General features: G+C 36.1%; 1 long non-coding RNA gene across 1 annotated transcript in view; it reads left to right on the top strand.

Moving 5' to 3' along the window:
- The first annotated feature begins 6,584 nt into the window (after positions 1–6,584).
- LOC122789956 overlaps positions 6,585–22,696 on the top strand; it is a 1,068,191-nt gene continuing 1,052,079 nt past the window's right edge. The window contains exon 1 of the long non-coding RNA XR_006362893.1: positions 6,585–7,945. This is a non-coding gene — a long non-coding RNA (uncharacterized LOC122789956). The remainder of the gene's footprint in view (positions 7,946–22,696) is intronic.

The following is a 22,696-nucleotide window of genomic DNA, read 5'->3' on the forward strand; positions in this document are numbered from 1 at the left end:
TTTTCATCTAAAGTGTCCAATAGTTATTGGTTTACTGACTGCTGACTCTGTACTAGTGTGGGCAGGGGCACTAATGATGTTAACCTATCCCCTATGCCTATTTGAAAAATCATTAGCATGGCCGATAGTAGCCCTGCTTGGACCTTATCAGAAATCCTGTTAGGAGGTAAAGCAAAATGTCTAGTAACCATCATATTCATCCCACCTACTTCACTCAAATCTTAGCATAAATTCCATAAACACAATATTAGAACTATCAAACGATCAAACTTAATGTCTTGGGTGGCATTAAAGTAGATTGGTCCAGTTTGTTAAAGTCTCGGATGAAGTAATACCTAACCCTTATAAAAGACTGACACAAGTCCCCATCATTAGGACCAGACCATGCATTACAACAAATAAAGTAATCATACTGAATATTGTAAGCACAAATATACCCAACAGTTTAATGTAGGTGTCTACTTTTTTTTTTTTTTTTCAAAACAAGTTTATTGTTTTAACATATAAGAGAAATATCATAACAATTTTATACAAATAATTAAAAATAGGTATTATTATAATATTCAACAAAACAACTAAAGTATTTACAAAGACATCCACTACAATCAGATCAATTAATTAAACTAAAATACTGTGCTATTGAAATTAGAATTTTTTTAACAAATTTTGTAAATTATCCCATACAATAAAATGTGATGTTTTTCTAGTTGTTCTCATTCTAATTGTGCTTATTTCCATATGACACATTATATTCATAACATTTTTAAATTCGTTGAACGAAGGAGGTGTATCTGAAATCCAATTTCTAGTTATTATTTTCCTAGCCATTGCTAGGATAGACCATAACAAGGGAAGCTTAATCTTTTTAACACATTGAGGTACAGGTGTGTTGAATAATATAAGCGACTTAGAAATAATGAAATTATCTGTAAAAAGAGCCTGCAAAAATTCATTAATTGACTTCCAGTATTCTTTCAACTTCATACAGTCATAAAACATATGGGCCCAGTCAGCATTAATTTCTACATTACATCTCTTACATAGATTATCTTTATTATTAATTTTATTCATCATCAAAGGTGTATAAAAAGATCTATGTAAAAATTTCCATGTATAAAGTCTCCAGACAATGGAAGATGTAGTTCTATAAGCAGATTCCAATATATATTGTTTATCTTGTTGAGTTGGTGGGTCCCCATTAATAGAGGTGAAATAATTCCAGTATGAATCTACATTGTAAAAAGTTTCTTGTCTGATAATTTTATGTATATATGAAAGTTTACCTTTATCAGAAACTTTATGCTGTAAATTTATTATCAAGTAATCAATCAGTTTTGGAATAGATTCTTTAACTGTTATAGACATTAGATCTATTCTATCAATGAGATGTTGTCTAAAGATCTGTTTGACTGACTGCTGTGGAATATTAATTACCTGGACTCGAAAAGCAATTAGTACCTTCCCCTAAACTATTTATACCTAGGTTTTAACAAAAGTAACCTCCAGCACTATCACTATATCAACTCTAAATGACTTGATGGACTGTATTGCTTCCCCCAATTGACTAACCACTGAATGATTTATCAGCAATCCACCGTCTACCCAGTCTAGTTATCTTTATCAGCTCCTCAAATTCCCCAAATTCTATTTCAAGTCTGTAAAAAAACACATTTTAGGTGCTATTTAAAAAAAAACTTAAACTAAAACCCAGATTTCAATGTCTTGCATCCTAGTTTTATATAAATGGGTATATCTTGTCTAAGTGGTCTGCTGACTTTCAGATAAAGTCTGACTCTAACTACAAAACCACTTGGTCAAGCTTCTAGTAATTAGTAATCATTCCACTTCCCAATGTATCAAATCCTACTTCCTTGAATGACTATTGCTGATTTGTAACAGCTATCCACAGGTCAAAATACTTAAAAATGTGCTTATTATCAAATAATGGAATACACTAAAAATATTATCTTCATATGTTCATAGGTTCATAGCTAGCTAGCTGCCCTTGAGGGGCATTTTAAGCCTAGCCATTTTCCATTTTTATGCTCAAATTAACTTAACCCATTTGGTTGGATACTGGTTTTACCCATCCCATGGCAAATACTTGTATATTACCCCAATGAGAATAACTGGGATCAAACCAAAATCATGTTCTAGAGCTGAAGTATTCCTTAGCCAACAAATATTCCAAGCAAAAAACACAAGCAAGGAAGACACCGTAAAGTATTACCAAATCTTGTTTAATAAAACACAAGGCTTTCAAACAACAGCTCTTTTTCAATGCATAACAAACAAGTGAATGGTCACTAAAAATGTACATAATATCCAGTCAGCAAAGACAATCAATTAAATAACATAGTCACATAACACATTCATAAATTTTAACCATTTCCACCCAGCACACAATTAAATAAAAAACAAGATACTAACACAGAAGATATAAACAGCCTGGTAAATATAAATACATACTTGCATGCTATTGTTAAATAAAAAATATATGTATAAAAATAATTATATATATGAAATATGAAACTAACAACTTATCAAAATACAGTCATGCTTAAATTTAAGAACAGGCTTCAGACTATTCTGAAAGTTCAATCCTGGACTAAAAGAAGCCCGGAAAAAGTCTATCCATTTGCATTCAGCAAGCTCAGTATGAAGATGAATATCATCACCCCTTACTACTACCTTTACAATCTGAATTACTCTAAATTTAAGAGAGTGGTCAGATCCCACCAATTGAATATGCTTAAATGATCCATTATTTTCCACCCCTCTATGGATCTCAGACAAATGTGAACAAATTCATTGTTTTAACTTTAAATTAGTTTTGCCTATATAAAAACTTGAACAAGAAACACAATTAGCAAGATAAATCATGTTTTCACTCTGACAAGTAGCATAAGTTCTAAATTCAAAGTTAGCTTTAGAAATACTGACTTGTTCTTTGAACATCCTATTAATAATGTTGCAAAAACTACAATAACTACAGGGATGTATCCCTTTAATATTAATCGAAGGTAAATTATTATGTAGCATATCCATATAACACAACAGTTGTTGATGGTTTTTCTCTTTCTTATGTGCAGACAGGGGCTTAGACCCTAAAATATTCTTAATATCAATATTAGAAGTCAAAATAGGCCAGTACTTACTAATAATCTGTTTAATACCATTTGTATGTCTATTATATTTCATTAAATATCTAACAGGCCTTTTCTGTAGAATTTCATCCTCAAGAGTGGTAGCATCTACAGAGCCAGATCTTAAATAAGGCCATCCCACACCCATACGTCTAGTAATAACGTCACTTCTCATATTATCCAAAAGACTTGAGTCATAACCTCTCTGTTGAAAGTCCCTAGTCACAGAGTCTAGATCACAAAGGAATTTTCCATCATTTTCCGTCAACAACTGCCCATGTCTGTGCTCTCTAAAGAAGTTGCTCAATGATTCAGGAATGTCTTTAGAGTCAAGGCATTTAGTGTGTTTGCAAAGAAGTAGACTCTGAGTTACAATAAAACAAACAAAAAAAAAAAAACCACCAAGAGCATCCATTAGTGATCAGTAGTTGGTCCCTTACTGTTTTCCATCATCATTAATAACCTAGTATCAACTGCATTCTATACGCAAACAATACAGTCTTCATAAAGGCACCACAAACATCTGCAGTACTGTAACTATGATTTCATTATTAGGGACATTAATGATTTCACTGATTTATATATTTTGAAGGTAAATAGGCACCCTTGGAGATTGATAATATCATTGTGCACTTTAATCTATATCAGACTAGTACTGCTATTTCTCATCCATTTATAGGAATCGCACTGATATCAATTATTGACCATTTAAATGTTGCAATCCAATATGGATCTGCGGTAATGAAATTACCACAGAAGGCTACTCACCTTTCTAAGTTAACATCTGATAATGAGTGTTTCTCTATTCAACAAGAAAATGTCATTGGCATATTTTTAGAATAAAGTTATTATAAACCTATTGTCAAGTATTTGTGTAATTAGATAAAATGTGACAGAGTTGCAAAGTTTCCTCTGGATCTTAGCAGCAATACTGCAATTGCTCTTAATTCTCAATGTACTATCCTAGTCTGTTGATGTGTATAATGTTAAATTGTTTACTGACAACATTTTAAGAAGTAAGGAACTTAACTGATATTGTAGGTACTTCCCTCATTTTGATGAGATTATTAGAACACAACTGTTTGGAGATGAAGGCATTTTAAATTAAAGATGTGCAGCTTATTCATGATGGTCCACCTGTTCTTGTTGCTCATGTGAAAAAAGCGATAGTGAGTAAACGGTTGTTCTACAATTCTGTCATAATGATGTATTTAATTCTGAATGCAGGCTGTGTGGGTAAAACACATTACATGAATATAGGAACAGATGATTGCCACCAAGAACAATGCTAGTACAAATGCCTTATTTAGGCATAGTACAGTACGCAGAAATTTAAAGAAATCCAGCTTTTGGGTTCTGGATCATTTACCACAGTGCCCTATGGAGAGACTATTGACAGTTTACTTAACAAAAAAGAGCTGAGGTTGCAAATGTATTTCAACTCTTGTTTATGTTCCTGCATTAACAGTCCTAACAGCAAAGGTTTATTAAAACTGAAACCTTTAATATTGGTAAATGTACATTATTTCAGGATGCCTGTTGTTTTAAATGCTTTTATCATTTTACTGGTGCTTTTTTGCCAGGAGATGTGAATGGTTTTATAATGCTTGGTTTATTCATTCTGTAACTGTGAAGAACTCTTATTTCATTTGGGAAGGGAAACATCTCAGTTCTTTTGGAATAAATTTGTGTTTACTCTCAATTCCTAGGTTTATTTTAAATGGAGTGATAAAAGTGAGTGTTTTACAAGTGTTCCACACCCAAGATCTTGAAGACTATGGTGTCAAAGCTCGAAACCCAACTGTTTTTTTAGCTCAGGTAGGCTGCAACTTGCTTTGTACTCAAACTGATGCAACCTACCTGGACATATTATTTGAGTTTGAATATGGCAAGCCTAACTGCTATAGTGAGAAAGGTTGTGGGGCGGGGTGGTGAGAATGTAGTTCACGACAATGGTCAGGAAGAGGTTTTAGATTTATAGAGTGGGAAGGGGATTTCAGGTTTAGGGAGTGAGGATAGGATTTTAGGTTTAAGAAGTGGAACAGAGTCTTGGGGTTAGTGTGTGGGAGGGTGATTTTAGATTTATGTTAGTGAAAGGAGTTTTAGGGTTAGGGAGTGAGAATGGTGTTTTAGGGTTAGAGTTAGGGTTCTGGTAGGGCTGTACAGTTATGTAAGATAGGGTTTTGGGAGGCAATAAGTAGTTATGGGGGACTGAGATATTTAGACATACAGCACTTGCCTTTTTGAGCAAGTGTGTCACAAGCAAACAGCCTGTGAACACTTGTAGTTGATTCTAGAGTTGACTGCTGGCAGTGCAGAGAAAAGATACAACTGAGCACAAAAATCATTGTTCATTTCATGTCGCAAAGAAGCAATAATAATTTGTTTTAGGATACTTATTTAAATACTTGGAAACGCTGAGACATATTTTCATTGGTTATTTCATAAAAATATAAGGCTTGCCCCACAAGTGTATTCTCAATTGGTTGTTCAGTCTGTGAATCTTTTCAGCTGAGTTGTCTACAAATTGATCCATTGCGCTGAACTTCAGACACTGTCTAAAGATATATTTCAAAAACAGAATTTTAACATATTTTAATTTGTCACATTTAAATTCATAGAGACCTTTGCCAGTTTAATTAAATATATACTGCTTAAGTGAACACTTGTTTTATTGAAATATGTTAAGGATATTGCATAAGTAATATATGATAAGTACCTCAATACTGATGATCTATGGAATGTAAGCAATAAAGATGTGCTAACTCCCAGGATAATGCAGAAATTTATAAAATTAAATGTCAAAAATTGAAAATGCACAATTAATTAAAACTCTACATAGCTTCCAGTAACAGATAGTAAAATAAACAGAGAGGGTGACTTGATGAGCTAGTTAAAAAATGAATTGGCATGGTTGTCTGCATCCAGACAGGCTAATATGGACCTTAAATCATCCAGTTATCAGCTTATCTGCCATGCTATATTACACGTCTTAATACCTGCACAATTATTAGTTCTCCCTACTTTTTGTATTTTGAAAAATATATCTGCTATCTGAAACTCATTCCACATGTAAACCTTTTGACCCCCCCCCCCCCCCAATCATTCTCACAATGTAGATTTATGGCCTTAAGATTTTATTCCCATGAAATACTGAAATTTTTGAAACTTCCTCATTACAGCACCTATCATCACAGGACAGATTTACAATCTTCCGGAGCCATCTTTTTTTTTTTTTGATGTTAGGAAATGTATCTATTTTCGTGTAAATCACCTGAATCCCCTGGTGAAGAGGCAGTGATATGAATAGTAAATTAAGTAGAACTTTTGGGTAGCTAGTCTGTGATGTCAGCAAAATGGCGAAGGGTAAGTGATTGTGTCAACAGCCATTAAGCATATTGAAGTGTACAGTAAAGAAACAGTGAAAGTCATATGAAAATGTAATGCAAAAAAAATCTGGCACTAGGACTGCACTGAGTGCTCAGTGTATACAGCCATATTCTAAAGACCAACTTATTATTTTAAGGTCGTTCTTGAAGATGAACCCTGAAAGTTTCATGCAATAGTTGTAGATATATGGACTTAACCAAGATGCCTATAATTTTGCTTACAATATGACCGGGAAGATGAGCTCGTGGGAGGCTGAGTCACGATAATGAAGCATCTTTAAAGTCTGATTTTTATTGTAAGTATGAAGCAGCAACACATTCATTTCGCCTTGGATCAGGTTTGCTATCATTGTAGCACAAATCCGCTTATTGTTTCATGTTTGCGATCGTTTTATTATGTTAAATTGTATTTCTGCCAAAAGACGCTGTGTGGCACGAAGTGCTGTAATGCATGCATTTAAATGAAAGTTTTATCTCCAAGGCTGACGTTAGCAAAAGGGAAGCAAAACTTGAACAAGAAAATGTTATCAGAAGGCACGCCGAACTGAATTTATAGCCTTTTACTAGGGAAGAATTTATCTTTCAAACATTGTTCTGGGGGTTCATTTGAATGTATACATTTATTTTCGCATATTGGTTACGTGACTTTCTCTCACTGTTTTCCTGAATAGCAAAACCGTACCTTGCTTTCCAGTGTGTGTGTCCCCATTCTTCCCCTTTGCATTGCGTTTGCAATGTTTATTATTTGTTTTTTCTGAAGCTGGTCCTATTCGCCCCGAACCATTCAGGCAGCAGTCGGATATGTAAGTGCTTTTCGCAACAATGGCATGTTTAATATCTTTAAAAGGACCTTCTTTGGAAATAACCATGCTCAAGACTGCTGTATAACCTGGTTGATGGAGCGCTTGCTTCTTGCTTAAGGAGGGATTGCTGACTTCGGTTTGGTCTGGGACAGAACAAGCCTCTGTGCAGCTTAGAATGGAGCTGTAAGTACTGATACAGAGTATAAGATTGTGAAGATAGGAGTTCCTTATGGAAGGATTTTCAGAGGTTGACATACCGCCTAGCACCCGCACCCCCATGCAGTAATAGCATCCAAATGCCTACTGAGTCCCCTTGCTTTTTGCCTCCCCGTTTTAAAGACAAGGATGACAGAAGCATGGTTAGTTAGTACGATGCCAGGATTTCGTGACTACACAACTGCACTACCAGCCGGATTTCTGTGAATGGGATTAAGCCGACACAACTATTTGCATGAGTGCGTGAGGATGCACTTCCCTTTCAGCTGAGGACAAGCAGTGTGTCCAAACCTATGTACCTCCCGTGTGTATGCAAATAGCCATTCTAAAACGCTGCTCTATGTTTTAGGATAAACCTGCCCGAATAAGTTGCAAGGAATAGAATAAAAAGGTAAGATAACGACTTTGTTTTTTGTGCTAGGTTTGTATATTGTTGGAGAGCACTAGTTTGCAGTTACAAGCCCTTCTCCAAAGAGTATGAGAAGCAGTCTTAAGTATGCGGTTTGGGACATAAATACTGCCGCATTTCATTATAATGCTTAGCTTGACTAAAGTGGAAAGAAGTAATTCGACTTTGTCGTATTCCTCTTTAATGTCTTAGAAAGGGGTAAATTACATGATAGACGATCTGAGGAGGTATAGGAGCGGTACAAGGATGGGACCCTACACTGCAGCAGGTTTCCTCGACACTTGAAGCTTCAGGGCTGCTAGTAAGCTTTCTAGAAGGGTTAATTGGTTCATACTGTACTAAAGGAATTAGCCGAGAGGAAGAATGGAACCTGTTAACTACTGCCCAGTTTAGAATATCAAATAAGACGAACATCGTTGTTCAAGTATACATTTTTTTTACTTTTTTCTTGAAATATTTTATTAATGTTGCTTCAGTTTTACCATGTTAACTACTATTTTTTCTGTCAGCTGGTGTCCAACTTATCCAAATTGTGTGTATGTGTGATTACGGCACTCGCCATGGTCTCAGAGCAGTGTGTCCCACAGGTGCGAGTCCACGGACAATATCCTTTGTTGACTGACCACCTTGTCCAGTTTTGGAGCCTGTCTTCAGCAGTATTAACACTGATGTGGATGCCTTTTTAAAATGATTTTTTCAGGCTTTTTGTTCCACTTCCTGTGCTTCTTCCCGCTTTTTGATAACCTCAGTAGTGATTGTCAATGAATTTTGGAATTATTTTACTAAGCAAGCAGAGCAACCTTTCGCAGAGATGATAATTTACCCCAAGGGGCTTGCCGAAGTCTGGCAGAAGCGCGGTGGGTGCTGACCAGACAAGGGAATGACGTGTCACAATTCCTACTTTGTGCTCCCTCCTTCCACTTGTGGTGAGAGTAGTCTGTAGGATCACTGCACTTAGGCGAAGTCGAAGCACGTCTTTTCTTGAAGAATTTCATTTTTTTCTTTGTGTATGTATGTGTGTGTGAGAGAATATGAAGCTATTTGGCAAGGGAAAATATGGCATTTAGCGCATGCTTCATAACTGAAGGGGCCACTTATAATTATTAATTCTGAAAGCTACCATCGACCGTAATAAAACTGAACGCTACGCGTTAAATTCATATATGAAGAAAGGAGCGTTCATTGCAGCTACATGGCAGTTAATAATTTTAATAGACCTCCTAGTTTATGATGTTTCCGCATACTTATGGGTGCCTTGCATGGCCCGTACTTCATACAGATTTAGAAATGATGCTGTTTGTCAAATGTCTTGGGTGAGGGTTGTTGGTTGCAAATGATTTTGTCAGGCAGTACAAAGAAAGAAATGCCCCATGCAACAGCACGCGTGAAAGTTGAAGGTCAATTGCATGTCATTGTTTTGCATCAGAACGTTTCACGTGCAGATACAATAAGGGAAGAATTGTATCAAATGTATTTTTATTCCTAGATTTCTCATTGTGAAATAACTACATTAAGTAACACATTCCAGTGCTGTTGCATTATTTGCTGCAAAAACAATCGGACAGGTATACATGCTAGGACCAAGTATATGATGATGATGTGCAAACTGATTGCTCCTCACATGCACAGGCTTCATAAGAGTTAAGAAAGATGCGTGTATTGTACCAATTTCAGTAATGAGACAAATACCTTCACATGCATTTTAATCACAATTCCTTATTTGCTACTAATAAAAAAAACGCCCTCTCTTTATGGGACTGAAGGTGGACAACAGATTCATTAAGTTGTATTTAGTGGGACAAAAACACACTACAGTTTGTTGGCTTGTAAATGGTTTATCGTTAACAGTTATTAGCCTTGATGCATAACTGCACAGTAAAACTGAAAAAACTGATAATGCATTTAATTATATTATGCTTTGCAGCTTGTAATCTCAGTCTTGAAAGAAGACTTGTATTGTACTGTGCAGTCAGACAAGATAAATAATTCTGCACGTTTTCGTGGTCATATGTCATCCTTGGTTGAAGCAAATGCCTTTCTGAATTTTCAACATGCATTTCTTAGTATAATCATGAAACATTGAATTTTGCAAAATGCACAGGTGCAACTAGCTGTTTAAATGGAAACCAACAATCTATGGCTTTATTTAAAAGCTGAAGTGGTATCAGGCTTGTACGTGCTTCTGTCTCTCTTGCAAAGCTTGCACTGAAACAGCTGAGGGCTTACCTTGTGTCCAAACAGGTCACTCTGCTTGTCTATGGATATTACATTCTCGGTGCACACAGGAGAAAAACCAAGGCTGGCACTGTTACTCATGGAAGTTTGTCTGGATTTTCTTATTAAATAGTGTAATGATGCCTTTCTTACTCAACTATAGCTGAATTAACAGTTTGCACTGACAAGGTTGTGTTGTCTTGACATCCGCAAGGTCTTATTCTTCTGTTAAAGCATATGAAAAGTAGCTAACCAGTGGAAAGCAGTTTTCTTGAAGCAAGGCAGACAGAACATCTTTGCTATAAGCTGTTTTAGGAAAACACTATGTGACTTAATTTTAAATGAAAATCTGGTTAGTGTTTGCAATCCCTATCTTAAAACAAAGGATGTTAGTGCACCTGTTTTTGGTTATTTGTGCTGCAGGCATAATTTTATTTGGTTGATCTGATGTGAAATAAATGATGAAGGTAATAATATGAAGTATATAATCAACACAATCCATGTATTACAGTGACATATTATGTCTGTTTTTGGTTTGGCCTGGTGCATAATAAAGTAGAAATTGTGTAGGTCATGTCATGATGTTTCCTGTGGATAAGGATACACGTGTTGTGGACAAGCATGTCCATGTATATTGTCAAGAAATTTTCAGTATTTACTGTAAAGTAAATATAGTATTAAAGCTGTCCGTAGGGATGTTCAGTGGTAAATATGTATGTGTGTGTGTGTGTGTATGTGTATATATATATATATATATATATATATATACATATATATATATATGTGTGTGTGCATAAAAATGGCTATTCAGGTATAGAACATGAGGTATTTATCTAAGTCAAGTTTACACAATTATCTTTAACTCTTCTGAGGTCTTGGTACAGAGAAAAGGTACTAATGTTAATATTATGTGCACAAATGTTACATGCCACTAACAATGCAGTTGTTGAGCTGTGATTGTGGATAAGCTTATTAGTCATTTTTAATAAATAACTGTTTTGGCTATAACATCATACATATGCATCTCTTACTAATCACAACGGTAAAATTAATTGGGATACCAACAAAATGTCTGTCCACGATGAATGTGAATGATGTCTTTACTGTCCAGACATGAAAAACTCTAAAGATGTGTCCACTTCTTTCAATCTCGTTAATACTACAGTAAAGGATTAGGCATAAGTTCCAAGTGACTAGTTCAAAAACGATTAAAGCTGCTCACTTCTGGGAAGAATGTTTACATTCTCTCCTGCTGCATAGGGAACAATGTTGCTAAAAATATAAATATTTCTAAGCTGTTTGCTTGTCTTTAGTTATGGCATGTTACTACTAATGAATTAAACAGGCTATCTTACTCAATTATTTGATTATTTGCTTTGTTTATTTGGATAATAGATTTCATATTTTATATAAACAAAGCCAGTCTGCATGGCATATTTGAAAATGTATTAATATACACTTTGTAATGAACCGTTTTTTTTCACACAAAAATACTTTTTGGAATATCTTCTGCTTCGTGGGGGACAGGTGCATACATTACTGTGCACATCATCACAGAAGCAATTTACGAGTAGTAAATGGGTTCTGTTAATACACAGACATACTACATTGTGCAGACATTAATATCTGCAGTGGTCAATTTTCTATAGTACATATCACAATGGTTTACAACAGTATGACCAGTTTTAGAAACATATACATATTTTATGAATGAGATTGTTGAAGGTTTTATTGTATTAAGTATTGAAGTAACATTAAAAAAGGTTGTATAAAACTGAATTTATTGGGACAACATGTAATAATTTGAAAAACTTACATCACAATGTTTCACATCATTATATTTATTTATTTGGAGATATTGGTTCATGAGAACATTTGATCGACAGGCCACCACTACTAGCTTAATAGTCACTAAAAAGGAATTTGGGCACTAAGAAACTCAAATTCTCATGTAAGTGAAGTCCAGGCCCACACATAACAAAAGCTGATAATAAACACTTTTTAAGGGATAGTGTTGTGGGTGGAATGCATACCAGTACCGCTTGAGGGCCACAGCTAAAACATGCTTCTTGCCTACATTTAACAGTGTCTCCCGTCACTGTCAGCACAGCTAACTGCAAATACAACAGCTGTAAATATGTAAACAAGACACATACATTCTCATTCATCAGTTGTTGTTATGCTACTAGTTGAGCAACAGACAAGTATGAGTGATTGACATTGTCTTCTGCTTTGGTTATCTGCCTCACTGATGATGATCAAACTTGCAGAGAGAGACTTAGTGTTTCTACTATTCATTCAGTCCAGCTTGGCACGATGGTATGGAGGGATGGAGGCCTGTCTCTGGCATAGGCAACAGAGATGTGATTAGTATCCCCAACAAGGATGAGGAGGAGTGAAGGGGAGCAGCCTGTTCACTTCTTCCAGGGAGGGGATAAGAAAGCTGCAAGCACTCAGGGCCACTTGTTGCAGTGTAATTCTGGCTTGTAGAGACCATGGAAGCCACAGTACATGCTTTAGGGGGAAGGCAGGACTATTTGAAGGAGAACATCATCTGGAAGTGAAAAAATGTTCTCCATGGTCAGACCAAAGCATAGTGCTGACTGTACAATTCCAGTGCTAATTTCTGGTAATATAAATGTAACAGTGAGCTTGTATACTGGCAAAAATGATTTGTTGAATGTTTCTTCAAGGAGTACAAGAAAAAATGGGAGTAGGTGATACCTTAAATAGCCTACCTAATTGTATTAAAACAAGTGAGAGTTTAGATATTTTTAACAACAACTTACACACTTATGCAGATAGCTGTTTCTCTATACTGTCATACTAAAATGAATTATTGCCCATAGATGTAAGCATGCATGTAAGAAGCAATTTATTTTAGGACACCCACAAAATACTGGTTTTTAAGTGATCTGCTAAAGTGCCTGACATCACTTGTTGAACCTGATGTCACAAAATACTAAATGTATGAGAACTCACTGAAAATAAATCTTCCACATGTTTAAATTTAATATGAATTAATTTTTCACCCCACTACCCACTATGTGAAGTAGGGTAGGTTTCTGTTAACATTTGTAATGGGCAAACATAGCAAACACGTGTATGCAGGCATGCTACCCAGTTACCCCTGCCTGCTACAAGTCATTTATGCCATAAGGCCTTGACCATCATCCATGTGGCCTTTGGATTGCTGGCTTAGCCCAAGAGGTGTAGGTTAGAAGCCCGTGCCATTTCTTCCATTATAGGGGGAGTGGAGCATTGTGATGCACTGCAGTACAGACACCCACTGGTAAATGGATGTATAGCATGGAGCTGTACTTGACTCTGCCAGCCTGCAAACACAGTAGACGTTATCATACTATAAGGAAACATATTGATTACATAATTACAAGGCCCATGAATCAGCAAGATTGCACATCAACTACCAGGGGAATGTTTAGGCTGTTAGAACAAAAACAAAGCAAAAAAAATCCCATAATTTTCTGCTGAGAGTCATAATTCCAGATTCATGCTATCCATCACAATGCAAGCTAATACCTGGAAGAAGAGGAGAAGAAATTAGTCAAACTGGTGAAGGAGGACTAGATTGTCAGGGAGAAGGACAATAATGATACTATACGGACTGGAGAAGGATAATAACAATACTATATGGACTGACTGTGAGAACTACACTTTTGTAAGTTGTCAGCTGTTGATATTATACAAAGGAAAACACTATGCACTTTAAGTAAAATATGTTGCCTCTTAGACACCTTGAAGTTAAAATCGTATTGATAAAAAGTTGTGCATAGCATAACATAATACAATGCAATATAACATGTCATAACATTGTGTAAGTATTATATTGCCTAGCATAGCATTCTGTCTAATCATTGCAAGTAGGCTAAAACAGCTCTACCATCATCTTGTCTTTCCAGGAATCCAAGACTGATTCTAACAATGCACAAATATTCATTTTTTTCTCTTTTTATAAAATGCTCTCCTTTACTTTCCCTTCAGACCAACTCTTGAGGTGCCACAAACGGAATACAATTTAAGTAGGATTATTACTGCTTTCTTACTAAAATTGTTTTGCTTTGCACTAGTTAAGCTTGTGAAGTCTGATTTCTAGCCAGCCGGAACTACGACCTGTATACGAAGCCTTTCTAAAGGCTTTACTCAGCCTTCAACCACAAGCACTCGGGTACGCACAGCCTTTCTCAAGGCTTTACCGGTAGCCCAGCTTCTTCATCGACATCCCACCTTACCTTTATTAAGGCAGCATACCTGGTCATCCATTTATTCTTGGCTTCCCTAGGGTATTTTATTCGTGGACCTTATAAAGATAACTTAATGTGGCAAGTCACCGATTATAGCTGCAGAATTAAAAAAAAAGATGTAAACCTTCACCGACTATAGTCAGCTTTATGTGTTATCTGACAGTCATTAAAAAAAGCATGGTTTTTACTACAAACAACAAAATGATGCTCTTGGTGGAAACAGACATAAAGGCAGGAAACCAATGATCTGTCAATTCAAGCTAAGGATATTTTGTCATAGTAAATGTTCTTCCTACCCACTGTACTCACTTTCCCTCTAAGCATACATATGAAATGAGAAACTCTTACCCATAAAATTAAATCAGGTAACATTGCACCCACCTATGAGTACATTTTGGGATATGTCAAATTAAAATTGATAATGATGATGATAAACTCTGAGTGTGATGTGATTTATTGGTGTTACAGAAAAAGATAGAAGGTAAAATGTTTTGTCCATCTTGATATGGATGTCCTTTGAAAAGCATCTATTATGAGCTTCTAATAGAATTGTGGTTATTCTAATAATTGACTTGACCTGTCAGTTAACCTTTTTTTGAAAAAATACGCTGCCAAGTTACAGTCTGAATCTCCTCCATTCAACTGTTGGTTACATTTTGCTTTAATTTAATTTATCCTTTGTCGATTGGATTAGTCTCAGTAGGCTACCGGTCTCTTTTCAGGGGAGAACCAAAGTGGTATTTATACTTCTAGGGGAAATTTGGCCAGGCCATTGAGAAACTTCCCCTACTTGTAACTCTGGAGTTATTGTGTGAGCAAGTACATGTTATTCCTTGTGCAGTGATGGCTGAGAGGATGGTATGCAAGACGGAGACAATTGACGAAGGAGCAGAGGCGAATGCTGCTAAGTAAGACATTAAGTTTTGAGGATTTGGAAGCTGTTTTTTCAACGTAATCTGTTTGTGGATTCAGAAGAGATGCTGAATGAAGACTTTGCTGTTACAACCCTCTAGAGGGAGGGTAGTAGGATGATGTACGTGGGAGATGATTGGGCAGAATAAACTGGAAAATTGTGATGTTTCCTGGGGTGAAATAATAAAAAAAAAAGGAAGAGGACTCAAGTTATTGTAAACTGGGGGCAAAAAAAAATGTAGGCAAAGACTGGGGAAACTGGGTCTGAGGAACATAAAGAAAAAAAACCAAATAGTATGAATAGAAAATATGTGGTAAAAGTACAGAGCAAAGAAGATGAGGAATTGAATAGTTATGAGTTTTTTTAAGCCATAGTACTTCCACTGAATGTGAAAATACAAGAGGTAAGAGCTTTTATCCTAATAAATAGACATTTTGTGACTTTTTTATTTTTAAGACTGCTTATGGCATGGAAGGATTCCTGAGTATGAAAGGAAATAAAATGATAATCCATGGAATGCTTATCTAGTTAAAGCTTTCAAAAGAGAGAGAAAGAAAAATACATGTACAATTTCAGATCAAAGTCGAAAGAGAGAATTTGAAAGAACATTTAAAAGTATGTAAAATATAATCAACATTTCAAAAGTTTTTGACAAAGGAATTTATGGTCTGGTGGATGGGAATGTAATGTTCTTAAAATATATAAAAAAAAAAAATCATATTCCTAGTATGACAAATGCTGAAAGTAATAAGGGTGTGGCAAAACATTGGGAGCAATCCAAAACACATTTTGTTGTGTGGAAAAGAATGGCGTTTGGCAAATAACTGTGACAAAAAAATGTTATATATGGTGGGAAATGGGCATGATGTATAAAGATGTGGACTAAAATGTTGTAAATGTAATCAAACTGGACATTTATGGATGGATTGCAAAAATTAAATGAACGAGAAAGAGCATAAAAAGTAGAAAAGGAGCAATGTGAAAAGAGTTTGGAAGCAGAAATAGAAGAAAACTTAGAAAGAGATACACACACACATATATATATATATATATATATATATATATATATATATATATATATAGATATATAGGAAAAGATAGGGTAGAATTAGAAAAGTTACAGAAATTAGAGATGATATAAATTGGAAAGCAGTGAAGAGGAAAAATACTGTTGTGAAAAGACTAAAAGATAGGAAAAGAAAGTTTAAAGGTATGAGTCTAAAAAAGAAGAAAGGAAATGGGTGATAGGTGATAAAAATTTAAAGAAAGTATGTAGAAAAAAGCCTGAAGAGAACATAGTGTCTCACAAATTAAGGAAAATAGAAACTAATACTTTAAGAATACTTTTAGAAAATGTGGATAGTATTAAGAATATAGTAAGAAGGATGGCAGTTAAATTTATATGTGATAAAAGGAGATATAAAAATGGAGACCAATAGTATTAGATAAAACAAATTATAAGATATTTATGAAAATAATACAGATACGACTGGAAAGTAAAATGGGAAATATAATGGAAGAAAGCTTATACAGTATAAAGGGGAAGAGGTGTCAAGAATTGTTATTGACCATTAGAGAAATTGTGGATGACATTATAAATAGAAGAGTGTATATGAAACTCAAGGTAGCGGACATCAATAAAGCTTTTGATGCAATAGAGCATGATATGTTATGGGAAGTACTGAAGAGACCCAATTTAAACAAATTGTTAAATATTGAAATGGATAAATGGCAGAGATGAGAATTTTTTAGCAAAATGTTTAAATATAAATATGAAAACATTTGGAAATAATGAAGAAAAACAGAAAAATGCATAAATGAAGACAGAAAGCTATCAAAAAATAAAAATGTTTGATGATAAAGATTGATGAGATAGAAAAACAACAAAAATATGGTTTAAACATATAAAGATGCAATATTGTTGTTAATCCATGGTAAAAAATTACCAGTAGAAAAAAAATAAAGCTATAAAAGTAAGAAATAAAGTATGTAATAAGAAAGTAGAATGTTACGATTTTTTATGGGGACCAGTAATAGACAAACTACTAGTAAAAGAAAATATGCCTTGCACAAAGAAAAGTGAAAACATATGTTTATTTTGTGGGAAAGAAGAAACTACAGAACATGTGTTTTTGAAATGCAAAAGGGTGGTGAAATTCTGGGAATAGTTAACTAAAGAAAAATGTTTTTGAAGATTTAAAAAGATAAGTTAAGATGTATATGGACATGATTTAATATGAGTACTATAAGAATAAAAACAAAGAATATGTATAAGGAGATGAGGTGCATGGCAAAGAGAGAGGTGGCAAAAGCTAAGGATAAGACATATGGAGAGTTGTGTGAAAGGTTGGACACTAAGGAGGGAGAAAAGGACCTGTACCGATTGGCTAGACAGAGGGACCGAGCTAGGAAAGATGTGCAGCAGGTAAAGGTGATAAAGGAAAATGAGGGAAACATACTCACAAGCGAGGATAGTGTGTTGAGGAGATGGAAAGAGTACTTTGAGGGGTTGATGAATGAAGAGAATGAGAGGGAGAGAAGGTTGGATGATGTAGGGATAGTGAATCATGAAGTACAATGAATTAGCAAGGAGGAAGTAAGGATAGCTATGAAGAGAATGAAGAATGGAAAGGCTGTTGGCCCAGATGACATACCCGTGGAAGCATGGAGGTGTTTAGGTGAAATGGCAGTGGAGTTTTTAACCAGATTGTTTAATGAAATCTTGGAAAGTGAGAGGATGCCTGAGGAATGGAGAAAAAGTGTTTTGGTACCGATTTTTAAGAATAAGGATGATGTGCAGAGCTGTAGTAACTACAGAGGGAGTAAATTGATCAGTCACAGCATGAAGTTATGGGAAAGAGAAGTGGAAACAAGGTTAAGAAGGGATGTGATGATTAGTGATCAGCAGTATGGTTTCATGCCAGGACAGAGCACTACAGATGCAATCTTTGCTCTGAGAGTGTTGATGGAGAAGTACAGAGAATGTCGGAAGGAGTTGCATTGTGTTTTTGTAGACTTAGAGAAAGCATATGACAGGGTGCCTAGAGAGGAGTTGTGGTATTGTATGAGGAAGTCAGGAGTGTCAGAAAAGTATGTAAGAGTGATACAGGATATGTACGAGGGTAGTGTGACAGCGGTGAGGTCTGCGGTGGGAGTGATGGATGCGTTTAAGGTGGAGGTGGGGTTACATCAAGGATCAGCTCTGAGCCCTTTCTTATTTGCAATGGTGATGGACAGGTTGACAGACGAGATCAGACAGGAGTCCCCTTGGACTATTATGTTTGCAGATGACATTGTGATCTGTAGTGAGAGTAGGGAACAGGTGAAGGGGACCCTGGAGAGATGGAGATATGCTCTTGAGCGAAGAGGAATGATGGTCAGAGGGAGGATAGAGGAATGGTGAGGATGCAAGGAGTAGAGGTGGCGAAGGTGGATGAGTTTAAATACTTGGGGTTAATAGTTCAGAGTAATGGTGAGTGTGGAAGAGAGGTGAGGAAGAGAGTACAGGCAGAATTAAGTGAGTGGAGAAGAGTGTCAGGAGTGATTTGTGACAGACTAGTACCTGTAAGAGTGAAAGGGAAGGTCTACAAGAGGGTAGTGAGACCAGCTATGTTATATGGGTTGGAGACAGTGGCATTGACAAAAAGGCAGGAATTTGAGCTGGATGTGGCAGAATTAAAGATGTTAAGATTTGCACTGGGTGTGACGAGGGCAGACAGGATTAGGAATAAGTATATTAGTGGGTCAGCCCAGGTTGGAAGGTTTGGAGACAAAGCCAGAGAGGCATGATTATGTTGGTTTGGACATGTGCAGAGGAGGGTTGCTGAGTATATTGGGAAAAAATGCTAAGGATGAAGCTACCAGGTAACCAGAAAAGAGGAAGGCCTAAGATAAGGTTTATGGATGTGGTGAGAGTGGACATGTAGGTGGTTGGTGTGACAGAGCAAGATGCAGAGGACAGGAAGAAATGGAAACAGGTGATCTGCTTTGGCAACCCCTAACAGGAACAGCCAAAAGAAGATGATGATGTTAAAAAAAAGAAATAACATTATTTTATGTTGTCTGGGTTATCTAGAATGAGAGAAAAAATAAAAATGTTTTTTGGGAAGTGGATATTGGCAATGATATGAAAAATCAGACGGTAACTGTAGAAAAAGGAATGGAGTCTAGTATGGAAAGTAATGAAAATGTATAAGGATTGTGAGCAGAAGTTAAATATGACTGCAGTCACTAATTTATAAGAATACATGTTTCTCATATAAAATTATGTAAATTTGTGAATAATCTATTTACAAAAGGTCTTGCATGAATAAAGCACCCCTTCTCTTTTCAGTAGGTGCCATGACATCTTTTACATCCACTTGAGCTACCACCAACTGCAGCAGATGTGGCCTTGGTTTAATATCTCATACAAAGGACAGCACAAACTGGAGTACAGTACCTCAATTCTGCTATACTGCAGTGTCAGCAATCAGTATACCTGGTGTGGGAGTAGAACCCACAGCCTTCAGTACCAAAGGTGAGAATGCTATCTGTTGCACCACTGGCATTCTCCACCACCTGCAGCAGTCTCCCTTTCTTTTGTAATTCTATCTTAGTGTTTGATCACAACCTCATTGTATCGTTTTTTGAATAAAGAAAATTGAGTTCCCTTTGTTCCTCCTCATGTAGCATTCTTATTTTTTTCTTTGCAAAGCCTTGGTCATCTTTCTGTGTTCTCTCTGTGGTACTGCAGACTCATTTTGCTTTTCTTAAGCTCAGCTGTGACTGAGATAGCAGCCGGTACAGGAACAGTATCATCTTCCTTTCTTTGAACTTCATCCCCAGATGTATAAACTGCCTTCAGTTTTTTCCCTTATTATCCTTTAACGTTGTACCTGCTTGGATTGTTTCTCATACTGGTAATTCTAAGATCAAGTTCCGATTCTGGATTTTTTAGGCTGATCTGTCAAAACTGCATATTTAGACCTTAGGAAGACCATCTCTAGAAAAATTGTATTCCACCAAAAGAGCCCTTAGGCCCTAACTCCCAAAAGGCGGTCTATGCTATAGAACAACTGACAATCCATCCTTTGGTATAGCACTGTGTATTAGGAAAGGATAAATTAAGTTGTCACCTTTTAGCCTATGCCTCCAGTCTACTAGGATTATGCTTCAGCCTTGTTTGCTCATCTGTCACCACTCCCCAAAGACTTAGCATCATCCACAAGGAGAGTGACACACTTTTAAATAACCTCTGCAAAGTCAAATGGATAAAAAATAAAAATTAATATGGCTAGATGAACAACTGACCCTCTGGAATGCCATCTTGGTACTAGCTTACCTTCTAATATCTTTCACTGCCTAATTTCTTCTGATTTATATTATACAGCTACTTATATATCAGTCTACAAAGTTGGCCACCAATGACTTCTCATTGGAAACAGGTCAGAGTCTTCGCTAGACTCAGGATAAAGCCCATCCACAAGCCCAGCTTTCTCTTCTTCTGAATCTGGTTAGTTTACTAGGATCTATCTGCAATAGATTTATGCTGAAATTCACTGAGCAGTCCATTCTTTTCCATGGGTCTCGTGGATTACGATGAACGTACCATTTCCACGATTGCGTTTGTAGTAGTTTCACTTACCTGTGATTTTATCAGTTACCCATTATCTACCCTTGCACACCTGTACCACTTCTGCTTCACACCACTCCCACAAGATAACCTCCTTATGACACTTGCTACATTTATTTATTTGGATATTTATACATTCATCTATTTTAATGTTTAGATTTTTGTTGACGATCTTAGCCTGCTGGGCATAGCCATTTTATAAGGATGCTGGGTAGAAAATCTGCAGCAAAAGCCTACAGAAAAATAACTTGGATTACAATATCACAGTATGCATTGTACATGCCACATGTATTATAAAACAAAGACAATGCAGATGTAAAGAACATCATACAACTCAAAATAATAATTGTTCATTCATTGAAAGCTAGATTCCTTAATGTTTTATTCTTATTTAAAAAAAAAAAAAAAACAGATTTGTGTCTTAGACTCAGTGTAAGAAGGATTTACTGAAAGCTGGAGGTCGCGCATGCTTACTGAATGCTACAAGTTTGCACTTTTTGGCATTGAGTTTAAGCAGATGTTTTTTAACAGCTGTTGACAACTGTATGCTCCTGTTGGAGTGCCTGTATGTCAGATGTGGACTTGGCAGTGACTCCCACCTTACACTCATCTGAAAATCTTGCTAAACATAGATTCTCTTTTGATATTTGGAGATCTGAAAAATAAATGCCAAACAGCAGAGGTCCCAGCACAGATACCTAAAGAAATCCACTGGTCACCTTCATGGTCTTGGAGGAAACACCTCATAATATTACTTTGTGAGTCCTACCCTTAAATCAGTTGGTCATCCCCCTAACCACATACATGTCAGTTTGAAGCAGCTTCAGCTTGCTTATTATATTTTTATGTGGTATGCCCTATCCAAGAAAAATATACACCTAACTTATACAAACAGTCCTATGTAATACCCCTCCCTAAAGGCATGGCATCATCTGAGCTCACAAACTGTAGACCAGTCGCCATTCTCTCGCACTTATCTAAAATCTTGGAAAGATGCACTCATTCTCAACTTACTGCATACATTACTTCAGATAGCCTCTTTTTTTTCCCTCACAGCAGCCTTTCAGACCCAGTCACAGTGCAACCACTGCCATTCTAAGGTTCACAGATATAATAAATCACAATCGAATTTCAGGTCTTCTAATCTTAGGCCTATTTCTAGATGCATCCAAGGAATTCAATGCAGTCAATCATCAAACTAATTAAATATTTTTTTCCAATGGGCAATCATTCTCAGTTACCTCAGGGTCTATATTAAATCAGCGAATGGTTAAAATAGCGAACGCTGATTTATAGACCCTTTAGAAGTGAAAGCTAACAATCTCAAAGACACGGAACAGTGATTTTTTTCCCTGGGGAAAAAAAAATCACTGTAACACAAAAAAAAAAAATTAAAAAAAAAGTTCAAAATACAAAATAAAGTGGGGGACTTCACTCACCACACCCCCCTACTTTAATATACCAACTCCAATATTGCACCACAGTGGAGGAAATGGCAAAGTCCTGAAAACAGCCCAGCAATTTTTTTCCCTGGGAAAAAAATTGCTGTTCCATGTTTTCGGGATTGTCAGCTTTCACTTTTAAAGGGTCGATAAATCCAGTGTTCGCTATTTCATAGGTAGGTACTAGGCTATTGGCCCTAGGGCCTATATAAGCCTAGCCAGAAAGGTACCCTGGCTTTCGCCACCCAAGAAAATTCATTTCCTGTGCCCCTGTTGAGCAGAGCCACA

The sequence above is a fragment of the Protopterus annectens genome, chromosome 15.part0 (assembly GCF_019279795.1).
Source record: "Protopterus annectens isolate FY-2018-M chromosome 15.part0, PAN1.0, whole genome shotgun sequence".
NCBI lineage: Eukaryota > Metazoa > Chordata > Ceratodontiformes > Protopteridae > Protopterus > Protopterus annectens.